Source organism: Melospiza georgiana, chromosome 1, assembly GCF_028018845.1.
Source record: "Melospiza georgiana isolate bMelGeo1 chromosome 1, bMelGeo1.pri, whole genome shotgun sequence".
Classification (NCBI taxonomy): Eukaryota; Metazoa; Chordata; class Aves; order Passeriformes; family Passerellidae; genus Melospiza; species Melospiza georgiana.
Window position 1 is genome coordinate 120323778 of NC_080430.1, and position 26574 is coordinate 120350351.

Here is a 26574-nt window from a genome sequence, read left to right on the forward strand (position 1 = left end):
CCAATCTTCACCTGAAGGTTGAACCATTGACCACTACTCTTGGGATGCAATGAATTTTAGGTGCAGTCAGGTGACTGGGCATAATGATGGGTTAAAACAGTATTCCCACTAAAACATGGTAGCAAAATCCCTGGATGAAGAGAGGAAGTTTGCATGAAAACATGACCATCTTGGAAAGAACTGCTGATACCTACCTTTCCTTTTAGCTGTACTTTTTCACGTCACTCCTTTGCTTCACTGAAAGCTGGGAAGGAAGGAACTATCCAAACTGTACTGAAGGGACATTGTAATTTAGGGATCATTCTTTCAAGATGTACTATGACAACAGATTAACTATACCAGCCCATCACATTGAGCTCATTCTCTAGGATTCACTTTTGCCAGTACTATAATCTCTATCCTCTTTCCAGCATCTCAGGATGCAAGAGCTGTTGCTGTCCTCAGTAGTCTCTTTCCTTCCTCTTACTACCACACAAAAAAATTCACTGGTGGCCCGGTTGTGCTCGGAAAAATCTCTCTCATCTCACATCCTCTCACTGTGGCCTTCCTGGAAATTCTCATCATTTTGTGAAGTGTCCAAGCTGATGCCATCTCCTAAGGTGTGCCATGTAGGGACCTCAGTTGGCCATACCCAGGACCATGAATCTGACAGAAGTGTTTTGAGGCTGGATTGCACAAATTAAGGGTGAGGTGGGTTTTGCTGTGCTGCATCCTGTGGTAACTTGTGGAGAAGAAAGTGTGCCAGGAAGCATAGAAAAGCAGCCAAAAGAGAGATAACAAATGCTGCTTGAGACAAACTGATAACTATTTTTACCACATCCTGCTGTAAGAAATGAGCACAAGGTGATTATTGAGAAAAAAGGCAAAATAATGCCTACAGGACAGAGTGGGAGGATGCTTCTGCGCCCTAGCTGATGTCTCCTGTGTCCCTGATGTCTCCTCCATCCAGCTCGACTGTTCTACTTTTGCCGCCCAGATGGATAAAATATCGGCATCGAAAACCGTCGTTGCTTTCTGTGCCAGGGTGTGAGAGCTCTGCAGCGGAGGGAGCGGCCCGGCGCTGGGCAGGCTCCGTGTACGTCCCGATGGGCACAGTCCCTGCCGGCGGCCTGGCAGCACCGTCGGCTCCCGGAGCCCGCTGGGTGCCGCCTGTGGGGAGGACAGCATCGCCCGGGATGAGCTCCCGGTTTAGGGGGAGGATCGCGGTAATCCGTGCCTGGATCGCACATCCCGCGCTAGCCGGCAGCCGCAGGCCCTGCGGTCCCTCGGGCAGCGGCAGCCGCGGGGCCCCGGCCGGGAGCGGGGCCGGCTGCGCGTCCCCGCCTGACCCCGCAGCCGCCGCCGCCGCCGCCGCCCGGGGGGCGCTGCTCGGGGCGGGCCGGCGGCGGGGGCGGCGCCGACAGCAATACCGACAGCGGCAGCGGCCCCGCCTGCGCCGGCGGGGAGCGGCGGTGGCCCGTGGCCGCCCCGGGGTGGGCGCAGCCCCGTGAGGGGAGCCCGTCAGCCCGCGGCCGCGGCGGGAGGAGCGCAGCTGACGCGGCAGGGAGGAGGAAGCGGCAACTCCAGCGGGCGGACAAGCGGACGGACGGACATCCCAGCCCGCCCGGGCCGGCGGAGGGACGGAGGGTCGGAGGGAGGCAGGTACGCGGGGTGCAGCCGTCCGGGGCTCCGTGCCCCCGCCACGGCCGGGGTAGAGGGAGCCCGTCCGGAGCCGCGGAGGTTCCGCGGTCGCGGGGACACGAGACTCGACTCAGCCGGGGACATGGGACTCACTCCGGGACACGGGGCTCTGCCGGGGACATGGGACTCAGCTGGGGGCACAGGACTCACTCCGGGACACGGGGCTCTGCCGGGGGCACGGGGCTCTGCCGGGGGCACGGGGCTCAGCCGGGGCCACGGGGCTCTGCCGGGGCCACGGGGCTCAGCCGGGGACACGGGACTCGGGGACGTTTCGGTTCCCTTTTGTTGCACCCGAACCGCCCCACACGGGCGGCGGTCCCGGGCAGCGCTCGGCGCGGCCCTGGCCGGGTCCTGCCGAGGGGCCGGGGCTGGAGGCGCCCCCGCAGGAAAGCGGCGCTCGGCGTGGGCGGGCGGCTCCGGGACCCGCTCACGGACAGGGGGCAAAGTGCTCGCAGGCGAGTAAACAAACAAACATGCAGAAACTTCTGCTCCCCCCGCCCCCGCCGCTGTAATTTTAGATATTGTATTTGAAAGAAGTTTTAAAGTAATTTAGTGTTTCATATTCTCTTTTTTTTTCTCTTTTTTTTTTTTTTTTTTTAAATTCCCACCCTTCTCCAGCAGTATTACTGGCTCCTGCTAGTACTCTTGCCCTAATGTTTTTACTGCGTGTATATGTAGTTTTACGCACTATGCTTTATTTTGCATGGCTGGCTCGGTGTGGGAGGGTTTGCTTTCTGATCTGCAACTACGGACACCACCAAACTCCATTTCAGTTCCGCTTCTTAACTCCATAAGGACAGTAATGGTGTGCTGGAATCAGACATTTAAGAGGTGAAGAAAGGCTGGGCGTGAAAGAGTCCTTTTCCAGAGTCCTTTGCCTCTGTCCCAGCAGGATGGGGAGACCATGGTTAGCTTTGCTTTGTGCCTTGCAGAGGCAGAGCTGTGAACGCGGTTTGGGTCTGCAGTCCCTCTGTGTGGTGGTCTCTGTGCCAGAGAGGCAAGGGCTGGAATTGTCTCTTTACTCATTTAAACACCTTCAGCATGAGAGAAGGTTGGAGGCAGGGAGAGAATTAAAATAATGCTTCCTCCTCCTGTGCAGTAGTTGCAAAGTATTAGTGCTCCCTGCATAGGTGTTTTATGGGAAGGTAAAATTCTGACTCAGACTTGAGGGATTTGAATTAAGGAGAGAAGTGGTCGAGCTTGAAGGAGTATCCAGTAATATTCCCTTGCATGACTTTGTAACTTGCAGGATGTCTGCCTCAGTGCTTTTGTGAGCATTGGTCAGAGCTCCTCGGCTTCCCCTTGCTGATACTTACATGCTGCTGCAGAGCTTTTCTTTTTAAATCTGAATTCTGTCAGGCTCTTTCCCTTAATTTTTGAGATTGTATGAAGAGCAGAAGAGCTTTCAACGATGCACTAGTTGGCAGCAAAAACCAGTTAGTGATCTCTGTATTTCTCTCCAGTAAGTGCTGCAGCCTCCTTATTATGAGCTCTAAGCTTTGAAATAGCATTGACATTTATACTGGACACTCAAAATAGATCTTGACAGCCCTTGCATTTAATTTCTTTCATGCTAATCTAATAAATTCAGTATCTATTGTAATCTTCAAAGAGGATTAAACATTTCCTGAGGGAAAGTTATGCAGACTGATGAATACAATGGCTGCATCCAGAGTGCTGCAAGATGTGTATTTCATTGGTTGTGTTATTCTGAGGGCATCTTCATCCTGATAATCAACAACCCATAGGAGTTGTTGCTTTTTATGATCAGTGTGTGCATTCTCATTCTCCAGGGACAGGTATCTTTCTAAGAAGCCTGACAAATGATGTTCAAGTCTCATTGAACAGAAAACTTCAGAAGACTCATGGGGGTACAGTAGTTGGATGGTTCCTTGTCCACTCTGCTTATAAAATAATGCATTGCAGGGAGCTAATAGTTCAAGTTTTAAGATATGAGCACTTTAAAACCACTACTCTGTTCATTTTTTGACTTGTTTAAAGTCAATCCACAAGTAGGTGGATAATTTGACTGTAATGGCATGTGTTTAAAATAGTGATGGGTGGTTTTTAATATGCAGAGTTGCTTCAGCCTAGCTAGCTGGAGTAGCTGCAAGCCTCCAAAGCTGACTTGACCCAGCAACAAAATATTTCAGTAGGGTATGCTGAGGGCCAAAAATAAAGTATATTAAATAAAATGACCCAGGTATTGGCAAATGAAACTAGATGCAAAGCATCTCTTGTATCTCTTGGGATCTAGGGTTTATGATGGAAATCATCTGTCAGTCTCAAATGCCATGCATGCTAATTGCAGGTTCATGTTAATCATCACTGTATAAGAGGGTATGTCAAATCCTATTTTCCTTCCTATCCATACAGGATAAGCTGCTAATAAGCTGTGATCTGTCAGCCACATCCACACATCAGTTCTCTCCTGGGTTGTCCTCCCTATATCCCAGATCATTCTCCAGATGGTTTCAGTTTTATAATTTGCATGCAAGTAACTAGGGCTTTTTTGTCCCGTGGCTACAAGCCATTTCATGCACAAATACCCTGCATTTCTGCATGGAAGTAGAGCTCAGATTACACATATTTGCAGTTCCAAATTATGTTTTTGTTTTGGTTGTCTAAGTTGTCATTAAGAAGAATGTTATTTTGAAGGAATGTGCACTTCCCAAAAGGAAAGTCAGTGGTGGTTGGTTTTGTGACTTCATTTTTGGACATCCCTAAGTCATTGAAGAGTTATTCTGCTATAATATTTTTTTTTCTGTAGACCAAGGAACTAGAAACTACTGTAAATAATGTATGTACTTATATAGACTGAGCCATAGTAAAGCAATATGTTGTTTTTATTTAAAGTTAGATCTTTGAGTGTTTGTATTGAAGGATTCATTTTGTTCTAGTTTAAGTAGTATCCATATGGTAAAATGTCCTACAAAGTAAACACATTTTCCAAAGTAGAACTGCAGGGCTTCCATGTGCTGTAAGAACATTATAAAATATGTTAATCAGGTTCCTGCTTGCATTCCTAATTCTCAAACAGAATCTATTCCCCCAAAGTCTTCCAAACCACCTAGCACTGTGTCTGCCCGACTCTGAAAGTATCTCAAACATATTGGATCTCCCTCTTTGAGCAGAAAGTTCTTAAGCACCTTATCTAGAGCTGCTGCAGTTGAGCATCAAAGCCCTGAGGAGATGAAGAAAGTAGGGCACTGGCAGGCAATTGTAAACACACGCGCTGATGGATCGGCCGTGTCTCCAAATGCAGCTGTGTGTTTCCTCTTGGGAGCACTGCCCAAGGAGGAGCCAGAGCTCACCTTCCTGGGAGCTGCTGCTGCTGCTGCTGCTGGGATTTGTCTGAGCAGCAGCCTGTGTTCTGGTAGGTGAAACCTGGCCTCCTGTGCCTGAGGGCTTCAAACCCACGTCTTCTGTCTCCTCTGCAGCTGTTGGAGAGGCTGCAGGAGGCGAGCAGAAGGGCACACTTGGCTCCTTGTGTTGCCAGCTGCTGGAAGATGCAGCAGGTTGCCCAAGGCTGGCACAAGGGAGCAGCAGAACTGTGACTCTGTCACAGCAGCATGTGTCCTGCTGGGAGGAGGGCTGGGATCTGGTGGTTGCTTGCTGGTGATGATTATCAGAGGTGAGCATTTCCATGACATCCTCTGTGTTTGAAGAGAGGATTACCACTTGACTGATTTCTCTAGGAGAGAACTGGGCCCAGGAGAACAGAGATCTCAGAGATCTCAGAGATCTGGAGTGGGTGGTGACAGCTGATTGTAATCCCAGTTTAGAAGTTCAAACCTGCAAGCTGAAGTAGGGAAAGTGTCCAGTGTTCCTTCCAGAAAGCCCCATTTCCAGTGCAGGAGTCCCCATCCTGGCCCACCACTGTCAGAAATGTCTCCCTGTCAGTTTTATATTATGCAGGTTTTTAGATGGTGTTTTTCATGTTCTCTGCCACAGATTTGTGTGTTGGTGTCCTGACCTGTAACTCCATTCCCTTGCCCAGTTCTGTGTTAGGATTCTTTCTCCCTGCTCTTTAGCAAAGGAAGAAGTAGGGTTGTATCTTCATGTTGTCTTTTCACTCCAGTTTCTCAGACACCCTGTGAGCATCACCTGAGCAGGAGAGGGAACTTCCTTATTCCCTCATATTTGAAATGCTTTGCTTTGCAATTACAGTTTTTCTGTGGATTAGGGCAGGAAAACACCTGGGGGTTGGGGGAGTGTGGGTAAGCAAGATTGATGTCTAAATTTATTTCCCAGCTCCTTTATTCAAAGAGATGTCACATCTTACTTCTTGGCAGTCTTGTTTGAAACAGTGAGGGCAACTGGCAAGCTGCTAGTGCTGTGTCTTGCCAAACACTATTGCAAAATACTGCCAGTGCAGAAGTTGCACAGCTTTACAGACTGTAATGTTCCTCTGGGAGTAAACCAAAGGGGTACCAGCTTCTGATCCTTTGCCTCTGAAGAGAAGCAGGACCAGCATGTTTCCATTGCCTCGTGAGGCACCATCATGCTGCTTTGCTGCTGCTGTCTCTTCCAGCCCAGGATTCGTTTTCTTTCAATGGTACTTCCCCATCTCCTGCTCACTGTTGTGAAATAACCAAGGAAACAGAACTATTGAAAACATCTTCACTATATTGTTAGTTGCAAAGTATTTTGGGACAGATGTTGGACCAAGGAAAGCTCTGCCTCACATCCTGGACTCAGTGTTGCAAATGCAGCAGGTGCCCCACGGAGTTATACCCCCATGTGAGTGTTTTTTGAAGAGCCATGCAACTGAAGTAAATCCCAACTATTTATCAGTATAATAGAGGATGCACAATCTGATATTTGAATATATGCAAACTGTATGCCAATTATTGAAACCTTGTAATTTGCTGTTAAAACAAGGCATGAGTTGGAAACACAGATCTATTTTTCAGTAACTATCTTGATAGCTATTTTAGAGCTTTGCATAATTAATCTGTGCTCAAATTGGTATTTTAGTGAGAAAATGGGCACCTGTGAAGATATTGTCCCATGGTATTGTACATAATATTGCATTACAGTGATAGTTCTGGATTCAGCTAGGAAGATAAGCTGGAGGGGTAAGTGCTGCTCATGGCTAAACATCTTAAATCATGCTGCTGTTCTGGTTGGAAGGAGCCTTGGCAGGTGGTGAGTTAACTCCTCACCCTGAGTGTTCAGACAGGGCTGCTCAGGGCTGTGTTTGCCTGGGTTTTGAAAGCCTCCAAAGGCAGAGGCTCCACAGCCCCCCTGGACACCCTGTCCTAGTGGTCAGTTATCCTTGTGGGGATTTTCCTCTCATGCAATGCACCAGCAAGTCTGGCTTCTTCTCCAAGACATTGGGAGGCTGCTGTTAGGTGCCCCTCAAGCCTCTTCTCAAGGTTCACAAAACAAATCCACTTACCTCCAACTCACCTAGAGAATGTGCTGCAGCCCATGACTGGCTGTGTTTTGGCCTCTTCCATACCCTGTGTAGTTCCTGCTTAGGTGAAGGAATGTTGGATGCATTAGAATGTAAGTGTACCTGGTCTGCATGACTCTGAACTACTGTGTGTTTATATTATAATAGTTTAGGTTTAGATTTTTGTTGGTTTGTTTGTAGATTCCTAGTGTTAGGTATTTATGACCTGGGATCACTATCAAACCCTAAAATATGTTTTATACTAAATTTAGTAAATAAGTAAGGACTGAGCATTCAGAAAATGAATGCTTTTAGTCAACCACGGTAGAATTTCCAGTTTATGGTATGTGTTTTCCTTTAATGCTGGAAAGAGCATAGAGGAGGGACAGGAGGTAATTAAAGAAGAAAATAACTCCTGTACTCCCTTTGGATGGGACTTAATCATACTTTGCAAAAGAAAGATGCATTAGGTCTACAAGTTTGGAATGCTGCCAAAAACTACAAAACAGAGAAAACTTAGGACAATTCAGAAATAAAAACTACCTGGCAAAAGTACCCAGACTGTCAAATGCCTTGAAGACAAGTGCATCAAAGAACTAGGAGACTTCTGCTTCCTTGCTGCCATAGCAGTGGTGCAACTTGAATTTATTAAAGTGGAGGGGGTGGAGGGGAAAGAAAAAAGTTATGTTTTTATAAAAAGATAAGTAAAAAGAGAATGTAGCATTAAGGACTATATAGCAATGTTTTATGACAGGTAAGAAGTGAAACAGAAGGGGGTTATTTGGGATCATAGTGGACCCTGATAGCCTAGAATCCAATTATCCAATTAGCCTCCTGATTTTTTCTTTTGTTTTTTTCAAATACTAGACACTCCTGTTTCATTTAAGCAATAAATGTAATGCTGGTAATTTAATCTCAATTTAATCTCCCAGGACTCATGGTCAATATCTTGTAAATAATTAACTTGTTTTCATCAATTGCTCTTTAAAAGGGGTCACAGATTTTTCAGACTAGTGAAAAAGCTACATTTTATTATTTTAATTTCGAAATTTCATCTTCCCAAATCAGCCTTTTGTAAGAGAATATCTGTTGTCTTTGGAGTACTTGGGACTAACAATTCTTTCCTGCCATCCTTCTGTTTTCAGAGCCCTGATAATAAAACAGAGTTTCTCTGTGAAGGAACCCCAAAACTGTCCTTTAGTTGTGTCCCTTGAAAATGATGTGACACTTTGAGCAGTGACAGAAAACCAGACAATTACTGTGCTCTGGTGAGAGAATGTGTGCTACAAAATTTTCAGCTGTCTTGGTGTAAAGTGTTTGTATCAAGAATGAACAGTGCTGTTTGCAATGAGGTTTGACATCTTGTGTGTGTGTCCACACACATTATATGTAACTCCAAAGGCATATGCCAGATAGATTGGTTTAACTTCACTTTTCTTCACAATTTTTTGGAGGTTGGCTGCCTCTTTGGTGCTCTTTTCATGTTAACTAATAGGTTACGTGGCAGATGAATAGGATTCTTTATAGAATTATCTAAAACCAGGCACTGATTTATTTGAAAACAAAGGGTTTCTTTAGAGCTAAGTTTAAGCTGGCATTGCCATGAATCCTAGAATTATTCTACATTTAAATGAGAGAACAGTGATGCACTTGTCCTTGGGCTTTGAACAGCACAGAGCTGTTGACCAGAGACTTGGAGACTGCTGAGCAAATCTGTTTAGGTTCCTTTGCCCAAGTTTCCAAGCCTACTCTTCTCTCCTTACAGATGATGAGAAGCAAAGCTAAAAAGACACTATAAGTTGCATTGATCAATTTGTTTGGAGGAAGGCAAGTTGTTTGCTGGTATGTGATGAAAAAATGTATAAACTCCTGCCCTGTAGCAATCTGAACACATACTTTTTCTCTGTTTTGCTTTGGGGCGTGTGGGGTCTAGAGCACAGCAGCTAAACAATACCTCACTTGTTTATGAAAAACCTTGGGAAGAAGGGGTGAGAAAGAAGAAAATATTTACAGTAGCTTTCTACCCAATTAAAATCAGAAGGCAGACTAAAAAGGAAAGAGTTCATCTACGATCCAAGCCAATTAAAAGTAAATTTTGCTGCTTGGATGTTAATTTACACATCCAAGGCAATATAAATTTAAACTAGAAACTTGACTTAACCTCGCCAGTTCAGATGAACTTCAGATTTATTACTCATTTAGTTTTGGTCATAGCATCTGGGTGTTTAAGCACATTTTATGTGAATTGACATTAGAAATTCACGAACTGCCTTAAAATGTTAAATCTGTGGAGTACTTCACCAGAATGTGTAAATAATGCCTGTCTGCAACACAAGCTGGCTCAGATCCTCAGTTAAGATATTCTTATGTTTTATGCCCTCAGCCATTTATCCCCCTGTTTAATTATCTGGGAATAAAACCAGATTTCTGTAGTTTCTCTCATGTATTAAAAGGTATCTTGAATTTCTCTGCAAATGCTTTAATTGTATTTGTTGATATTAGTCGAGATTGTTTGTGGGGTTTTACACATAAAATGTGGGTTTATTTATAAAGAATGGAAATAGAGGCAGAAGGAGGAATCTCATAACCCTTACAGGGTTTTACTCAAAAATTAAACTACAGACTTGTCAATGCATGCACAAATCAGTTTACTGTTTTACATAGGAGCGTCACTTGAAATGACCTGAAAGAAATTTTATCATCAACCACTCAGACAAATCCTGGGTAATTATTCAGGGAACCATGTTGGATTTGTGATGTGCACAGAGTAAGAAACAAAACAGTCCCTGAGAAGGAATCTGAAGGGGCTAAATATTTCAGAAGCTACAGAGCATGAGGAACAGAGGATGGCCTTGAAGCTCAGAATCTAAACAGGGACATGGGACACACACAGACATGTGCACAATTTGACACTTCTTTAGGAAAAGAAAGTTTATGAAATGAAAATATGTTGATATTAGGAAGTGGCTAGGAGAAGCTAGGCCATTCTTTGTCTTGGTTACTGCTCTATGACTCGGCAGCTGGAAAAGATTGATGACTTGGGTGCTTGGCCCTTTGTTTTGGTTTTGCTGTTTTAATTATGAGTCAGAAAGTCCCTAGACATAGGTCCTCATTTAAAGAAAAGAAAGAAAAATAGGACAGATTATTAGCAATATTATTTTAAAGCAAATGCAGTTGCTAAGTTAAAATATTGTGATAGTTGTTGCAGTGTATTTACAGATCTACCAAAGATGTCCATATGTCACATCAGATGTCAGTTAAAATCGTCAATATGTTGTCTCAAATCAGTCAGTGCCTGGTGTCTAGAGAGTGAACACTGTCGCTCCAGTCATGCTTGTTGTGCAAAATGTAACAGTGGAGGAAAGCACTGTTGTTCTGCTCTGCTATGGCTGCTGTGTCCTGCTTTGGTCTCTGCCACATGGATGTCACAGCGGGTCCCTGGATTCCTCTGGCTTGGCTTCAGATGAGTCTCTATTACATTATTAGTTCAGTTCAGGAGCGAGCTTCTGGATTACATCCATTGTGGTTCACTCTGCTGGGGGATCCTGGGGAACATGAGCTGGATTCTTTTCAGATGAAGTAAGATTGGAAGATGTTCTTCCAGTGTGCTCTTAGCACTGATCCAGGCACAGGACCAGGCTAAAGCTGGGTTGAAGCAAAACACACAGCCTGCCATGCCAACATGGGTCATGTGGTGCTGCATCTTCAGCATCAACTCTCTTCCTCTCTGTGGATATGCTTTTCTTGCACTGCATTATTTGCTAAGGTAGACATTGAAACAAAAACTGCAGCCAGAGTAGATCCAAGCACCTGGAGCCTGTCTTTTCTCTTGACTTCAGGTGCATCCTTCTAAGTCATTGCTCATTAAAGTGTAGCACACCTCTGAAATTATTCTCCCTGCAAGTGGCAGTCTCGTTTTAATCTTTGTTTTTCCCAGCTTCCTTCCTGTCACCTGACTTCCCTCAGAGCTTCTCTCTGTATTTCTAAACCACTTTTTTCCTCCCCTCACTTCTGGTTTGCCACCGTGGCATTCCTCAACCATTGCTCCCAGCCATAAGGTCTGTTTCTAAGTGGTCTCTGCCCCAAAGATGCAATCTGTGTTTTATGAAGAAATGTTCACTTCAGCTGTTTTTAAAGCTCTTTCCTGGTGAAATCTCTTCCATTACTTCACTACCCTTCCAATAGTTTTTCCATGTTCTTGTCTCTCCTCATCCAGTGCTTATTAACCTGAACCTTTTCTGTGCTCTTTTTAAGCTCATTAGGACTTGTCATGAAGAGACAATTCCCTTCTCTTTGAAGTAGTCTTCCAGGATAACAGCCACCCCTCAAGTGGGCTCCCCCCGCCCTACCCCACACTAGCTTGTCCATGCCACTTTCCCATAAGTCAAATTTTCCAGACCAGTTTTCATTCTTATTTCTGTTTCCCAGACCCGCACAGGTAGGACCACCATGCCCTAGATAGATATTCAGACAAAAACAGACTGAAGTAGAATGACTTCTCTGAGTTCAGCAGATTATGCTCAGGCTTTCCACTCTTATTTTATATCTCACAGCAATATTTGTCTTAGAACAGCATGACATTTGTCATTGTGACCGGCTGTAGTCTGAGGCCTTGTTTCCCATCCTGTATTTCCATATTAGATGTTTCCTGCCTGTGGGCAATATTTTGCATATAACCTGCTACATTTCACTCCATTCTTCCAGATCACTACCCTGTCCTGATGATGATACATTTAACCTCTGTTTCTCACATCTAGAATTAATATTTACTCTTCCTGCTTCTGTAACCTGGTTGTTAAAATATCTCAAGGCAGTTTCAAAGCTTTTCTAAAGGGAAGGTGTGACATCTGTGATTTCTCTCCTACCTCTCTGGAAGGCTGTCAGAGGAAGTTAGCAATCTGATTTAACAAATCTCTTTTGTCTGTTACTTAGGATTATCTTCCAGGTGCTGCTAATTGATCTGTTTTGGATTGTTTTCTCCAGGAATTTGAAGCTAAACTGACTCACTGGGTCTTTAATATTCTTACCTGGTTTTTGTTGCTTTGGTTTGTTTACTTGGGTTTTTTCCATTGTGCAGATGTGCACACACTTCCATTCACATTCTGTGTCTCTCTCCTGTTCCTCCTGAAATCTTACCTGTTATTACTGTTATTTATGCCAGTCACTGCTTGCATTTGACCCCCTTGGTGTAGACTGATGTCCTAGACATGATGGTCTTCTGGGTGTCATCTCTCATCAGCTTTTCTCTCTGTAGAGTCAGAAGGTTTTTCTGGCTCTTAGGCTATAAACATATTGATAATAAGGATTTCTTTCTGTTGCTAGTTTGTTGGGGTTTTTTTGCATTATAGTTCTACCTTAACCGCATTGATTCTCATAACTATGTACTTTTGCAGATTTTATATTTATTGCTAACAATTTGACTATGTTTTCACATTCTGTACCTGTCTTGACAAATAAATCTTCTGCTGCTTTTGTTTGTTTTTACAGGGCACAAGCACAGATTATCATGTTGTATTGTTTTGTAGAGGAATTGCTGCTTCTTTCTTGTCTCCCCCCTTGGTGTCTCCTGTGTTCACGTTCTCTTTGCTACATCCTTGAGCTCCCCCACCTCCCATTTAATGACATTTAGTCAACTTTTCTTCTGAACTGGTTGCTTTCCATTTGTCTAGAAACAAATCTAAAGGATCCACTGCCTTTTTTAAATGTAAAAAAAAATATCTAATTTTGAATAAAAGAACTTTTAGTCCAAACTAAACTAAAGTGCTGTCAATTCACAGGCATTTGCTCCCTATGCCATGTGACTGCTGAGATACCACATGGTAGTAGATTCCCTGCTCAGGCTCTTTGGTTTTACTTCCAAGTTGCTAGCTGTTTGATGTGTAGATTTGAGATATCAAACAAATAACCCTGGTGCTGTAGGTGGTTTTTAATGGCTTTGTTTGATTAGCCCTGTCAGTGCAAATGGCTTGTTTTTGCAAGGCTTCAGATTCTGCTGGCTGTCATTATCTTGTTGTCTGCCATTGTGCTGTGACAATGGATTTACTATAGTGGGAAACATCAATTTAAAACCTAAGGAGAGTGTATCCTTTCAGATTTACAGAATGACAGAATGGTTTGGATTGGAAGGGACCTTAAAGATCACCTAGTCTCCATTTCTGGTCTGTAACCTCAGCCCATTCGTGGGATGGTCCAGATTTTGTTTCACAAGTTGCTGACACTGTAGAAAGGTCAGATGCTGGATCCAGACTCTTCCAGCTGTGGATTTCTCTCCATGGCTCATCACAGCAATGACAGTAGAACATTTTAACTGAACCATTTCATCAGGACGAGCAGCTGCTTGACGTGGGTGACCTCAGCAATGAACTGAAATGCCTCCCCTTGCTGTTTTGAATGGGGAATGCTGTGCTGCAGTCCACTCCCAGGAGACAGCTGAACCTTTGGGTGTTCACCCTTGGTGACAGCAGTGATGCTAAAGGATTACCATTGACTTGTTTCACATCCAGGGTGGGTGGCAAAGGCACCTACCCTGCTGTGGGAAGCCCATCAGCTTGGAACTTCCTCTGAATTAAAGCTGTGACATGTGCTGCCACACTTGGAAAAGAAAAGGATCTGGTTATGAAATGTAAGATAAATTCCACAATTTACATGTTCAGAAGATACTAACAATTATTCTCTGGAATAAAGTTTTGTTAGTATCTGATTTACTTACTTTTGTAGTAAATTTGTCCCTGCTGCCCTCCCCCCCATATATGTTTGGGGTTTTTTGGTGGGTGGTTTCTTTCTTTACAAAAGAAAATCTCAAAATAACAATCATTATTTTAGTTATAAAGTAAAGGAGTGCAAGTTCTGCGTGTTTTCCTCTCTCCTTCCAGACACTACAGGAAGTCATGGTCTCTCCTCTCAACTTTCCTGGACACACAATAAAACAGAACTGAACATGATCCCATGTAAATTAAATAAGTAATCCCAACATCTTGTTTTCATACTTCCACAATTCTAACGGTCATACAAGTATAGTTTGGCTCTACCTGTCCACCATGATTTGCATATTAATTCTTTCAAAATTTCTTTTATGTGAAATGTCCAAAATATATTTTTCTTTGGTGTTTGATGTTTTATTTGTTCACTTTTTGTGTCACTCAGCTACTGGTTCTTTTGTTAGTTGATAGAAGTTCTACTGCCTCTTGTTTATCCCATAAATTGCTCTGACTTGTGTGACTTGGGACATTCTTCCAATAAAACAGATTTGAAGGTGTGGCACAAGTTTAACTGTGCAGGTTCATGTTATGGTTTAACCCCAGGAGCCAACCAGGCCCTTGGTCACTCCCCCTGTCCTGTCCCCTGTGGGACGCAGGGGAGAACTGGAGAAAAGTACAACTCATGGGCTGAGGTGGGAAAAGTTTAATAACTGAAAAAAAGTAATAACAATAAAAATAATGGAGAAAATGGAAAGAGTGGAATAAAACCCAAGAGAAAGAAGTGATGGACAATACAATTGCCCATCATGTCCTGACACCCAGCCCATCCCTGAGCAGGGATTGGTGGCTCCTGGCCAACTCCCCCAGTTTGTATGCTGAGTGTGATGCTCTAAGGTATGGGATATCCCTTTGGCCAGTTCAGGTCAGCTGTCCCAGCTGTGATCCCTCCCAGATTCTGTGCACCTGCTCAGTGGCAGAGGATGGGAACATGAAAAGCCCTCGACTTAGGGTGAACGCTGCTTAGCAACAACTAAAACATTAATGTGTTATCAACACTGTTCTCAGACTGCATCCAGAACACAGCACTGTACCAACTAATAGAAAGAAAATGAACTCTATCCCAGCTGAAACCAGGACAGTTCAAAATGTATGCAATAAAGTGTATATGAAAAACTTTGTTTAGCAATTATGTGTATAGGAAAGCTGGAAATAGGAGTCAGCAGTAGAAACAGCCAACCTCCTTACTGTGACTTTAAAAAAAATCCTGATTACTTCTGCATTTCTCTTCTCAAAATTAGTCATCATTCCTGTAAGAGTGAGAAATAAACAGTGGTTGTATTTTCTGACTTTGGACTCACTGCTACATCAATCAGGGGAGGTAGATGGGTGAAGGATGAAAATGTGCACAATTATCCCAACTTTATTTTAACAGAGGTGTGTGGTGAGGACCCCTTGGCTGGACATTCCCAGCTCCCCAGGGGAGGTGACCGCAGGTTCTGAGGTTCCCTGAGGTTCTGGTGTGGCAACAGCCGCTTTCGGGAAGGCATAAGTTGGTGACAACAAATCAAAAAAAAAAGAGCAGCGTAGGCCTGGGAGAACCACAGTTACATAAAGGTGAACAATGAAACATTATTTCTCAAGTGGGTATTTTGAAGGGCTGTTACCGCAACACTTTTTAAATAAATGCAAGGTACATTTGAATCGGAAGCAATTTGGTGTAGCAAACTGCTGCTGACTCATCCCAGACCCGAGGAGAAACAGAGCTGCTGTGACACGGAGAGATTTTTGAGTGCTTGCATGGGGTGTGCTTCAGACCATCCAAGAATGAGAGATATTAGTACCGTCCTCCAACACTGCTCCTGTTATTATCCACTAGCACAGTGCCCATTCCAGTTAGGAGATCCTCACTGCCACTGCAGTTGCATGCAAACAGAGATTGATTGTCGGTAGCTTCTTGAATGTAACACAGATTCCATACATATCCCATATTGTAATACCAGTGCAAAACCAATGTATTTCTCAAGAGCTATAGTGCAGGAGATGTATGTCTTGAGTTCTCATGGCTTTACAAAATCTTTTATCTCCTTTCTAGAAAAAGATTTTTTTCTTCAATTCAAAGATTTATAAAAACATTTAATGAACCAGGTTGACACAAAGATTGCCATGTAATTAGAAAACTCTGACATTCTGCTCTTTTGTGTTCTTGTGCGAACTTAGAATTGTGCTGTCATCTTCAAAAACTACTTTAATTTGTACAGCATTGTTGGAGAAAACTGTAGTTGGAATAAGACTTGCTCTTGATATATCCAAGAGTAGCTTGGATTGTGTGCAGGGACATCTTCATATGAAACATTTGAGTAATTTGAACATTGACTTCAAGAAAATACCATGTTTTTTAAATAATCTGATTCTTACTGTCCCTTTTAAAATGGCTGTATGTACATCAAAGCTAAATGTCAATAGATACAATTTTGTGGTAATTTCTCCTACCTGGTAGTCAAGTTCCATGCTGTAATCTACAATATCTTGCCTCATTCCATGTTGTCCCTACCCTGCAAGACCACAACACCTAACATCAAAAAACTATTGACCTCAAATATTAAATACTGCCATGTTGCCCTTTTTAAAGCTGCAAAATGGTCTTGAATTAGTATTGAGATTAGATGGATTTATTTACTTGTTGCTTATGCTCCATACTTAGATTTATAATATTCCATTATCTGGCTTCTGCTAGATTGCCATAGTATAAAAAGGAAGGTAAGTTAAAGAAAAAATTAGTTTACTGGAGTCCAGAAGATGATCTGTACCTGCTGCTTGTTGTATTGCTTTTACCTGGTGTAAGAGGACCATATGCATCTTTAAGTAAAATATTGCTGATGTGTCTTTATATAAATCCTTTCTGAAACTCATTTAAAAGTTCAGACTCACATGTACCTTCAAACACTGACCCATAGTTCCCAGGACAGAAAATGTGAAAATGAAAATGTTCTTGGAGAACAAAAATCAGACTCTCTGACTAGTAGATGAATGTACATCTTCTCTGTGGGTCAGGAATAGCATTGGAAATCTGGCAAACCTGGGAAATGGCTAGATAAACAAGTAAGCAAAGTAAGGTCAGCAAATAATAAACTCTTGAAACATTTGTCTTAAATCTTTGTCCTTTTTGGATTGTAAGATACATCTTCTTGCTTTGGTAGGTTGGGTTTTTTTCATTGTTGCTACCTTTTTTCTGCTCTGAGTTGGTGCATAACAGTGCTTTAGTGGAATTGATGTGTCTTTTGCCATAAACAGTTTGTTGGAAATATTAATAGAATAGCAAAAACAAATCTGGCCAATTCTGTAGATCCTAGGCTGCCTTTAAAATGTTTTTATTTTGGAAAAAGCCTGTGAGCCTTTTGCAAGGGGACATATGCACCCCAAACCAAAGCCCTTGTTCAGTTTCTTTTGACTAGAATACCAGTAAATAGCTTGAAAATGCAAACAGGGTCCTTGTGTTCTTGCTCATCTCTACAATTTGAGGAAGAACTCTTGACATTCTGGGTAGACCCCACCTACATAACATTGTGTGCCAGAGAACTTGTTTACCAAAGCATGTTTGTTCACCCCAGCCTGTATTTGCAATTCTAGCAGAACGTGCTGTAGCTGGGATTCAGGAGGCTGAAATAAGAAACATCCATACAGAATTACCACTTAGAGAGATTTTTTTCTTTTTTACTTAGCTTTGGTATACCTTCCTGCACAAATCGCTCAGATCTCCTGGAAACTCAGAGACTTGACCTATTTTATAGAACTGTATTTATAAATGGAATTCCAAAGAGTCTTTGTTGAGAGCAAAATGCAGGTCATACAGTGCTGTCAGTTGGGAGGGTTTTTTGACAATTTATACTTTATGGGCTGTATTTGATAACTTCAGCTTCACAGTGTTTACCAGTGCAGTAATTTATCACTGTGTTTTGTGCATGTCTGCTGAAACTAGTCCCAGAACATGTCAGCATGTACCAATAAGCTGTATATGTGACATGTCAAGCACATGTTGCTATATGCCTATAAAGCAGCTGGGTATCTTTGTCCTTTTGTTCTCTATATATTTCCTTTTGTTATGTGTGTATTCACCCTTAGTGGGAAGCCAGGTCCAATGTGCTTCTCTTTTTCCTCATATTCTTGGAACCCATGTAAATCTTTTGAGCTTGCATGTGAGCAAGTGGAGGTTGCTTGAGGCAGCATCCACGCTGTGGGTCTCTGAGATAACTGGTCACTAAGGTAAACTGGGCTATCAGGAACTCAGCATTCACACTGTTCTTCTTCTGGCAGCTGAACTGGTTCTTGGAGGTTTCCCTTGGGCACACTTGCAGTGAGTGAGGGCAGCTGCAGGGCAAAAGGAGATACAGGGACCATGTGCCTTCTGATAGTTCTGCTTCTCCTAAGGACACAGCTATGGTTGGGTGATATCTCCTGGTGGAACCCTGCCAGCTCTTGGAGTGATAAGTGAATAGGATGTAAACAGCAGGGTTTCGGTCAGACGGTTCATGTGCACGGAATTCACCGTTCACTTTAAATGCCTTACATGCTAAGTAATTTTTAGAAACTAATCGTTGAAAAAAGTGAAAATAACCTGAGAAAAAGTACTCCATATAAAGTAGCAATAATACATTTTGGTGTGTGCATGAGGAAAGTACTTGAGGATGAAATCAGGAAAACAGAGATACATGTATTGAAAATGCAGATATGGTATTTCACTGCCCAATTTTGCATTTTTACTTTGAAATTTCATCATTCATTTATGCTGTTGGCAGAATGCTTGCTTGTGTACTAGTGTTCCTTTAGTATGCTTCAGTTGATTTAAACCAGTTTTCTTCTGAGCTTCTGTGAAGAATTTCTTTGATGTGGTGCTGCTGTCATTTTTCTGGTTCATGTTATACACACTCTGTGATGTTCACGAAATGATGCAGTTTATTACGGTTTGTCTATAGTTTTCCATCATTTTGATTTGTGGTGTTTGCTGTGCTGAGGGAGAGTCCATGTAGTGTTGTTGCAGATCGTGGTTTGGATGTTCATTAACCTCTGTGCTCCAGGACATTCTTCTTGTAATACTCATGGATCATCATCTTTGTGTCTGGAGTGCTGGAAAACTGCAGTTCACTATGTCACTATGAATGAAGCATCCTTTTACTTGCCAAATTCTTATGCTTTGTCAAAAGATAATACTAAATCTTTCAGCTGTGTTTAGGAGGCTTGGGGTGGTTTCTGGTGGGTTGGTTAGTTTGCTTGGGAGAAGGGGCTGAAGTATATGTTTGCAATGAATCAGTCTTTTAAGTATTCATTTCATTCCTTCAAATTGAAAGACTGTCATGTGAAGACATTCTGTAGCTGATCTAGCGTACAAAAAGAAAGTAGGGAAAAAACCATTTCCTCTGCACAGCTCATGTAAAACTGAACCATTACTCAGACTCCTCTAATAAGCACATGCATGCAACTATGAAAATGAGTTAAATGAAATCTATTAATATGCATACATTCATTAAGTGTTACAAAACCAGCTTTGGTAGAGAACAGTTACCTGGTGATACTGTTGCTTGCACCTGCATTGCGAGCTTTAAATCTTCCCAGCTGGTGTTTCTTCAACAGTTTTAACTCTGAGGCTTTCAGCTGGTTCACTTTCCCACCCAGTGGCTTCCCTTACCTGATGTTGTCCATGGTAGCCTGTGTTTTCTGGTAATCTCATGAGCCCAGGGAGTCTCTCAGGACGCTGTTTTCTCCAGTACATTACTCTCGGGTGCCACACTGCAGGGCTGAACGCCAGGTCCACACTGGCCCCTGCCCAAACCTCCTCTGTTCCCAGTCAGGCAGTGGGGTATGAGCGTGGCTCAATTAGCTGCCAAACAGGAGGCTGGAAAGCAGTGTGAGAGTAACCCATGGAACAGGGCAGGTACATATCTGTCTTCATGCATTTATTGGGTCTTTGTGGCAGCCAGAATCCCTGTTAGACACCATTTGCCTGTGTCTTTGTGAGGCCCGAGGCCTTTCTGAAGGGCGACGTCCTCAGACTGCTCAGTGCTGTGCAGGTGGGTACAGCCTGCTGGGACATGGGCTCTTGGATTAAAACAATTGGCACACGTGGTGTTAACTGCAGTGGCCATGAGTTGTTTCCTGAATGGAGCCTAAGTCCAGGGCTTGATGGGCTAAAGGCGAACAATAACTATTTAAAAGATTGCTTCATATCTATTTCCGTATCATGTTTGGAGGGTTTTGAACAGACACACTGGGTTTAACTGGAGTTAACAGTTGGCAAGATACTGCCATAGAAGGAGCTTTAATTCCAGACACCATCTCATTTTAGTGTTCAAATCTCTTGACTATTAACAGTCTGTTCTGGGGCAAGGAGGTTGTGTTTTCCTTTGTGTGAGGATACAAAGCTTGGTGTTAACCGAGATAGGCTAAGATATTCCTTTGAAGATGCAAGAACTGAAATGGAGAGCTGTAGTGTTAATGCTTGAAGCTGATAGTGAAGTAATGATTTTGTTGCTGAATGACCTGCTGTGTTTTAGAAGTAACTAAAATTCTTGGACTACGCTTGTCAAGTGGTTTGGGCTGTGCTTTTTGTGTGACAATTTGAATGTATACAAAAGTTTCATGGTATATTTATATGCAACAGTATTCACTAGCAAAACTCCTGGCTGCATTTAAACAAGTCATCTGTATTCTTGCTTGTCTTTGTCTTACAGTTTTTTTTTTTATGCTCTGTTTCTTTCTGTATAATTCTCTTGATGTTATAAAATGAGACTTGATCTTTGGTCAGGGACAAGGTTTTCATACTAATTCAAGGACATTTTCAGTAAAACCAGAACTGAATAGTTCATATTGTTGCTTCCTGCTCTTCCTGGGCTTGGACTAACATGTTAAAGGTACTCTGCATTTCTGTGACCTCTCACATTTGCAATGGAGTTGAGATGGGTCCTTCATTTTTCTTCTGTTTTCTCATGTTTTCCACCCCCACCACCCAATCACTCATATTCCTTGAGAAAAGGCTTAAAATAGTTGGGATGGCAGCACACTACATGGATTTGTAACATTCCTTAGAAGCAAAGTACTGCAAAGCGGTGGAAATGAGGTTCTTTGTGTGTATTACTGCCCAGAAAACATAAATGGGGAATGCAAGGGAGTTCCTGGGGACAAAAATGTCAGAGTGAATGCTGACCTTTAACTTCACTAAAAGGCAAGCTGAGTTCCATGCATTTCTCTGTGTGCTATGCAGTTAACCACCAGGTATCTACCTTGACATTAGAATATTAGCCTTTAAAAGCTCACCAAGCAAATCTGTAAATTACAATTTATTTAAATTTTAGGACCTTAACAGTGTTTTGCATAGCATGATGCACTAGACAGATGAATGTACTGTGGAATTCGTTCAGGCAAATTACAATTTAAGGATATGTACCATGTTGCTAATCACTAATTATCTACTCCAGAATAGGAAGAGGAACTGTATAAAATTAACTGCTCGACAACCCAGTCTGCAGAGGGATGTTCAGTGTGAGGAAGGACAAAAAGCTGCTCTTTAGTCAAAAGTTTAGGGCTTAGACTGTGAGACAGAGTTAAATTATCTCCAAGCCAGGGTCATCTTCTCACCTTTCCTGGGTTGAGGCTGTACTGTAAATCAGTCCAATAGCTCCATTTAACTGATCTGCCGACAAGTGAATGATTAACTGAAAACTATCAAGCAGACAGAAGCAGAACACTGCTCAACAACTGCAAAGTAAAATAGCTCTTGAATACAGATTACCTGACTAAATTATTTGCCAATGAGTTATTCTAGCTGACTGAAGTTCAGAAGCATTCTGGTCTGGGGCTCACCTCGAGAAGTCCTAACAAAGCCTCTTTAAATCCTCTCTGTGAATGCAGAGGCAAATACCTTGGCAGATCTGAAGGAGCAGAGAAGGCTGTTGCTACAATGCCAAGTCTCAATATCTGGCAGTACCTATCCAAAACCACAAAGCTCCAAAATCATGAAAGGGCAGGTTAGAATGGTAAAATTCCTCATTTCTTCCTGTGTGGACTCTACTGAAATGGAAGCTTGTGATCCAGTTGACTTGTAGCTTGTGTGGACACAGTTACAACACCCTAATCCGAACACTGACGTATTTTAAAAACTGCCAGACTGCTTCTCTGATTTGTTTTTGGAGAAACAAATTTGTGCTTGGACGGCTGTCAGTGCCTGACACATGAGTGTAGTATTATGCAGGAATACTTCAGCAGCAGCACTGTTCAGAAACAGGATCTCCTGAATTGCTGCTTGCCAGATACGTGCCAATACCTGTGACTGTTGAAATGAGCACCGTCGTGTCCTGTCAGGCCCAATACAAGTCTTGTGAAGGCAGGCCTGTGGAACATGGGGCTTCTCCATAATCAATGGAACAGTTCCTTATGACAGCTTGTGGGGTTTTGGGGACGCCCTTGTGTTACAGTGGTAATACACTGGAGTGGGCTGCAGTATTTTCACACTTGTGTTCATTCTCTGCATAGCCTTTGAAATCCCAAGAAACATTTCAGGTATTTATGGGGAGGAAGCTAAAATGGCATAGGCTGTTAACTCATGCTGAATGTTACCATTTGCATTAGATATTCCCTGCCTCTTAAGCCTTCTCTGAATGTTTGAAAGCACAGCAGATCCTCAGTAAACATGAGGCTTTGCTTTAATGGGTGTGGTGGTCTTTTCTGTTAAACAGAATCCATGCTAACTCCTGTTTGTCTCACACTTTTAGATCTCGTTAACAAAATAAAGTGAGGAGTGATACTGTCATTAAAAGAGCTTTTTTTCCTCCCCTCTATAATTTATATTTTTATAACTGTTTTATGGCCTCAGTTTGCTCAGGAAAACTTAGCAAGTTACAGATCATTTTAAGACGTCTGGTTGAATTTTAGTGGGGGTGTTGAAACTTACCCCTGAAATTTCAGAGGTTGCAGAAATAGTTCCCTAAACAGTGCTAGATATCACACAAACCTATCTCATTTCCCCTGTGTTATTGCTCCTGCCCATACAGCAGGAGAGCTGTCATTACAGCGGCTGGCTGGCCTAATGACGGCCTTGCCGGTGGATTGTGGGCACTCCTGGGCACACTGGAGAGTTAAAGTGACACCCCTCGTGAGCGCAGGGGTGTTTTAAAGTTATTTTTACCCGAGCGTTGCTTTTTTTCCAGAGTTTCTGTGGGGAGCCGCCCAGCAGAAGCAGGAGCATCCCCCTAGGGGCTGGGTAGAGGAGAGGGGGCTGAAGCCTTGGGATTAGGGGAAGTGAAAACTTGCCCCTAAAACAAAATATGGGGTTTAAAAAGTGTTTTATTTTAGTGTGGCTCTATAGATATATATATATATAGGGCGTGAGGGGGAGAGGATCTCACCTCCGGCCCCGTCCCGCAGCCCGGGGCAGGCCGCGCTCCGCGGAGGGCTGCGCGGGCGGGCGGGCAGCCTGGCGCCGCGGGCGGGGAGGGGCGGGAGGCAGGCACGGAGAGAGGCAGGGAGGGAAGAGAAGGAGGGAGGGAGAAAAAGAGAGAGGGAGGGCGGCCGCAGCCTCGGCGCCCAGGCGGAGCCGCCTTTCCCTTTCCCTTTCGCCGCCGCCGAGCCCCGAGCGCATCGCCCTGCGGGGGCGGGCCATGGCCGCGCCGGGCAGCGGCGGCGGGAGCCGGGCCGGCAGCCGGAGGAACAGCGCCTGAACTTCCTACAAGTCCTGGAAGAGGAGCCCAGAAATAGTTGCTGGGGTGAAGGCGAGAGAAGCTGGGTTTCCTTCCCGAGGTCCCCGCGGTGCGGTGTAGCCGGTGGCTGCGCCCGTGAGGAGGAGGAGGGGGAGGAAGAGCAGCAGGAGGAGGAGGTAGGTGCGGGTCCGTGGTACCCAGGGAGGGGAACCGGGGCGGCCTCGGCGCCGTCGTTCTCCTCCTTCTCCGAATGGTTCGCAGCCAGGATGTGCTGCTGTTTCGGAAGAGCAGCGCTGAAGCGTCTTAGGCAACGCTGCTTTGTCGAAATTCAGGTACCCTTGAGGAATTCAATTTTGTGGAGGTTAATTAAAAGGCTGTTGTAAAGTAATATGGCTAAAGCTCTTTTGACAGCTCGTCCTTTCTTTTTTTTTTTTCCTCCTTGTGTTTGTGTGTGTGTTTATGTGTGTTTTCCTCCTCTAGGAGCTCATAAAGGTGTCAGTGCTGCTTCTGAACGTGCGGTAGTTTTGCAGGATGGAATGCGCCTTTCTTACTCCCCATTGAACTTAGGATGCGTTGTTATGCGGGTAGTGCATTTCATCACAGCTCAGCAGTGTCACCTGAATGCCCTTACGGTTCTTCTTTCGCTGAAGAATTCTGTGAATATCACTTGCTGCAGTGTCCTTGTAGCTAAGGTTTGTTTATAACTTCTTTCAGACATTCCAACTGGCTTTATAGACACACATAGAATGAGACTGTATTTTTAAGGCTTGATGTTAGAGTCTTCTAACATTAGTGTTGTTTCAGTCTCAGTGTCTAAATATAGTTCTGACCTTTTTTTTTTCCTTCACCTGCACATCAGTCTCTTCAATGACTGTAATATGAACTAATGGTAAAAACAGAAGCTGCATATGGAGGAGTCTTTTCCTGAAGGCTTTATGATACTTTAGATTTCAGGAAAAATTGTTACTAGCTTTTGGAAAGCATGTTGGAAAGTTCAGTGTTGTTAAGGTAGTCTCGATACATGGTATTTCTTGTAACATAAAGCCAGAAAACTGACCTGTTTTTTAAAAGATACTTTGAGATTCTCGTTTAGATCAGAAATGCAGCACAATTGACTTGCCCATGTCAGTGAGAAGTACTGGTTGTTTTAAAAACCTTGGCAAAGCTGAAGAAGTAGGCACTAGTGATTACATGATAATGTAACATAATAATAATAACAACATAATGTGTTAAAATTGCTTTCCAGCCTCGAATTCCCACCTGTGATGTAAATTACAGCCTCACCACATCTGATGCTCTTGCACTAAATTCTGTTTTCTGTACATAAGCCACTAATCTGTGAATCCTTATGAACTGAACCCTCTCATTCTCTGTGCAGCCCAGAAATATGTGAGAGTTCAGTGTATGCTCTCACCTGTGGGAGTCTGTAAACTCTCCTGAAGAATGGATGTAGAATATTGCTGTGGCTGCACTGATGTAACACGATGAATCACCTGGTGATGAACTGGATGGGCAGTTTGTATCGTGCTAAAGGGTCTTTCTCCTGCTTGCTTTTTGTATTTCCAGTGTTTAATTTGTTGCCTTTTCATTATCCAACACCTTTATGGTTCTAGGCAGCCATCAATTCTGTAAAGCCCAGACTTCAAAAGTGATTTCTGGATTGTGGCCTGTAACTTGGATTTGCATATTCCATTATATTATTATCCAGCTATATTCTGTTACATGGATTTTACCTTTTGCTGATTACAGTACATAAAACCCTGGAACTCTCTCGATGTTCCATGTGTTAGCAGTAACATCCCTCTTAAACAGATTGGAATTCTGTATTTATGTAGTGAAACCGAGGGAGAGCTGTTGGTGACTTCTGTTGAAGGTCATGTAAGAATGTGTCCAGTAAATCTGGAATTGAAGTGTGATGTTCTCTCATTTCATTTTCATCCAGAGGGGTAAAATGAGGCTGGATTGTTTGCCTGGTGTTTACTGAAGTCTGACTGCCCTCTTATGTAGAGCTGACTATGTTGCAGGTGGCTGCTGTCAGCTGTCTCTAAGAGCTCTTCAAAGTTGTTTATGGTGCTGTTGCTGCAACTCCTGAGCTGTGCTATCCTTAGGCATCTACATTTAAGATTTAATTGGACCTGGTGTATAGGCAGACTGAGAAAGCACACCAGGAAATGTGCAGGTAGCAAGTGTAATACAAACTGGATTTTTTTAATATACTCTGTTGTTTGTGTAAGTTGTACCGTCTGACACACTGTGATCCTTGTGGGTACTATGGACACAGGCTAAATGGAATTACTGGAGAATGGAATTACTATGGAGATGTGTTCAGGATTAAAAGACAACTGCCTCTTACAGTTGTGGCAGTATTTGTTCTTAAGACCTGTTTTATTATTCAGAGTTTGCTTACCACAGCAGAGAACCTGTGTTCTGTCATGTAATAAATATGAATGCAAATAGGTCTAATCCAAGCCACGGATCTTGTTATAGGCCAGTTAAGAGTAATTTACTGGAGCTTCTTTTGGGAGGTGGGGCAGAAGGGATGTTCTTGGGTGCAGTAACAGTCATGGGAAGGTAATGTTTGCCTGACTTCTCCAAAGTAAATTTGATAGAGACAAAAAGAGGGTAATTACTTATTTCATTCCTTTGGTTGCATTTTCACTTTCTTTGCAGTCCTTTCCTGTAACTAGAAAGATTCAGCTGAATTGGACTTTGCCCATGTTGCTGCAGAGGAGTGGTGCTACTAGAAATTTTTAAAACTGCTAGGTAGTGGGTGGATGTGTAAACAGAGAGCTTTTTCCTTTATAGTAGTGGCTCAGTTCTCAACTCTCTCAAATTATACTCTAGAAAGGATTGTGGAGTTAAGCCAGGGACTGACTAGAGTATTTTGGTTAGTGCTCTGTTTTTTAATTCAGGTGAAGTCTTGCTAGAGGTCTACCATGGTGTCTAGTGTTACTGTATTAAAAATTGGATGTAATGTGATATTTAAAAGGATGTATTTTTGTGAATGAAACCTATTTTCTCCAGAACCTTGTTATTGGACAGCTTCTGGCCATCCCTTTCTCTGTAGAGATTAGCAATCTGTGTTTTGCCTTTGGCTTTTTATGAACCCCTT

At 43.2% G+C, this 26574-nt stretch overlaps 1 protein-coding gene across 2 annotated transcripts in view; it reads left to right on the forward strand.

Moving 5' to 3' along the window:
- The first annotated feature begins 1503 nt into the window (after nucleotides 1-1503).
- SGK3 (serum/glucocorticoid regulated kinase family member 3) overlaps nucleotides 1504-26574 on the forward strand; it is a 55173-nt gene continuing 30102 nt past the window's right edge. Inside the window, exon 1 of one of the 2 annotated variants that reach the window (XM_058033109.1) lies at nucleotides 1504-1641. The gene's annotated coding sequence lies outside the window, so the exon portion shown is untranslated. Of the gene's footprint in view, nucleotides 1642-23974; nucleotides 24155-26574 lie in introns of those variants that run through there. The other variant, XM_058033118.1, reaches the window with a different exon arrangement.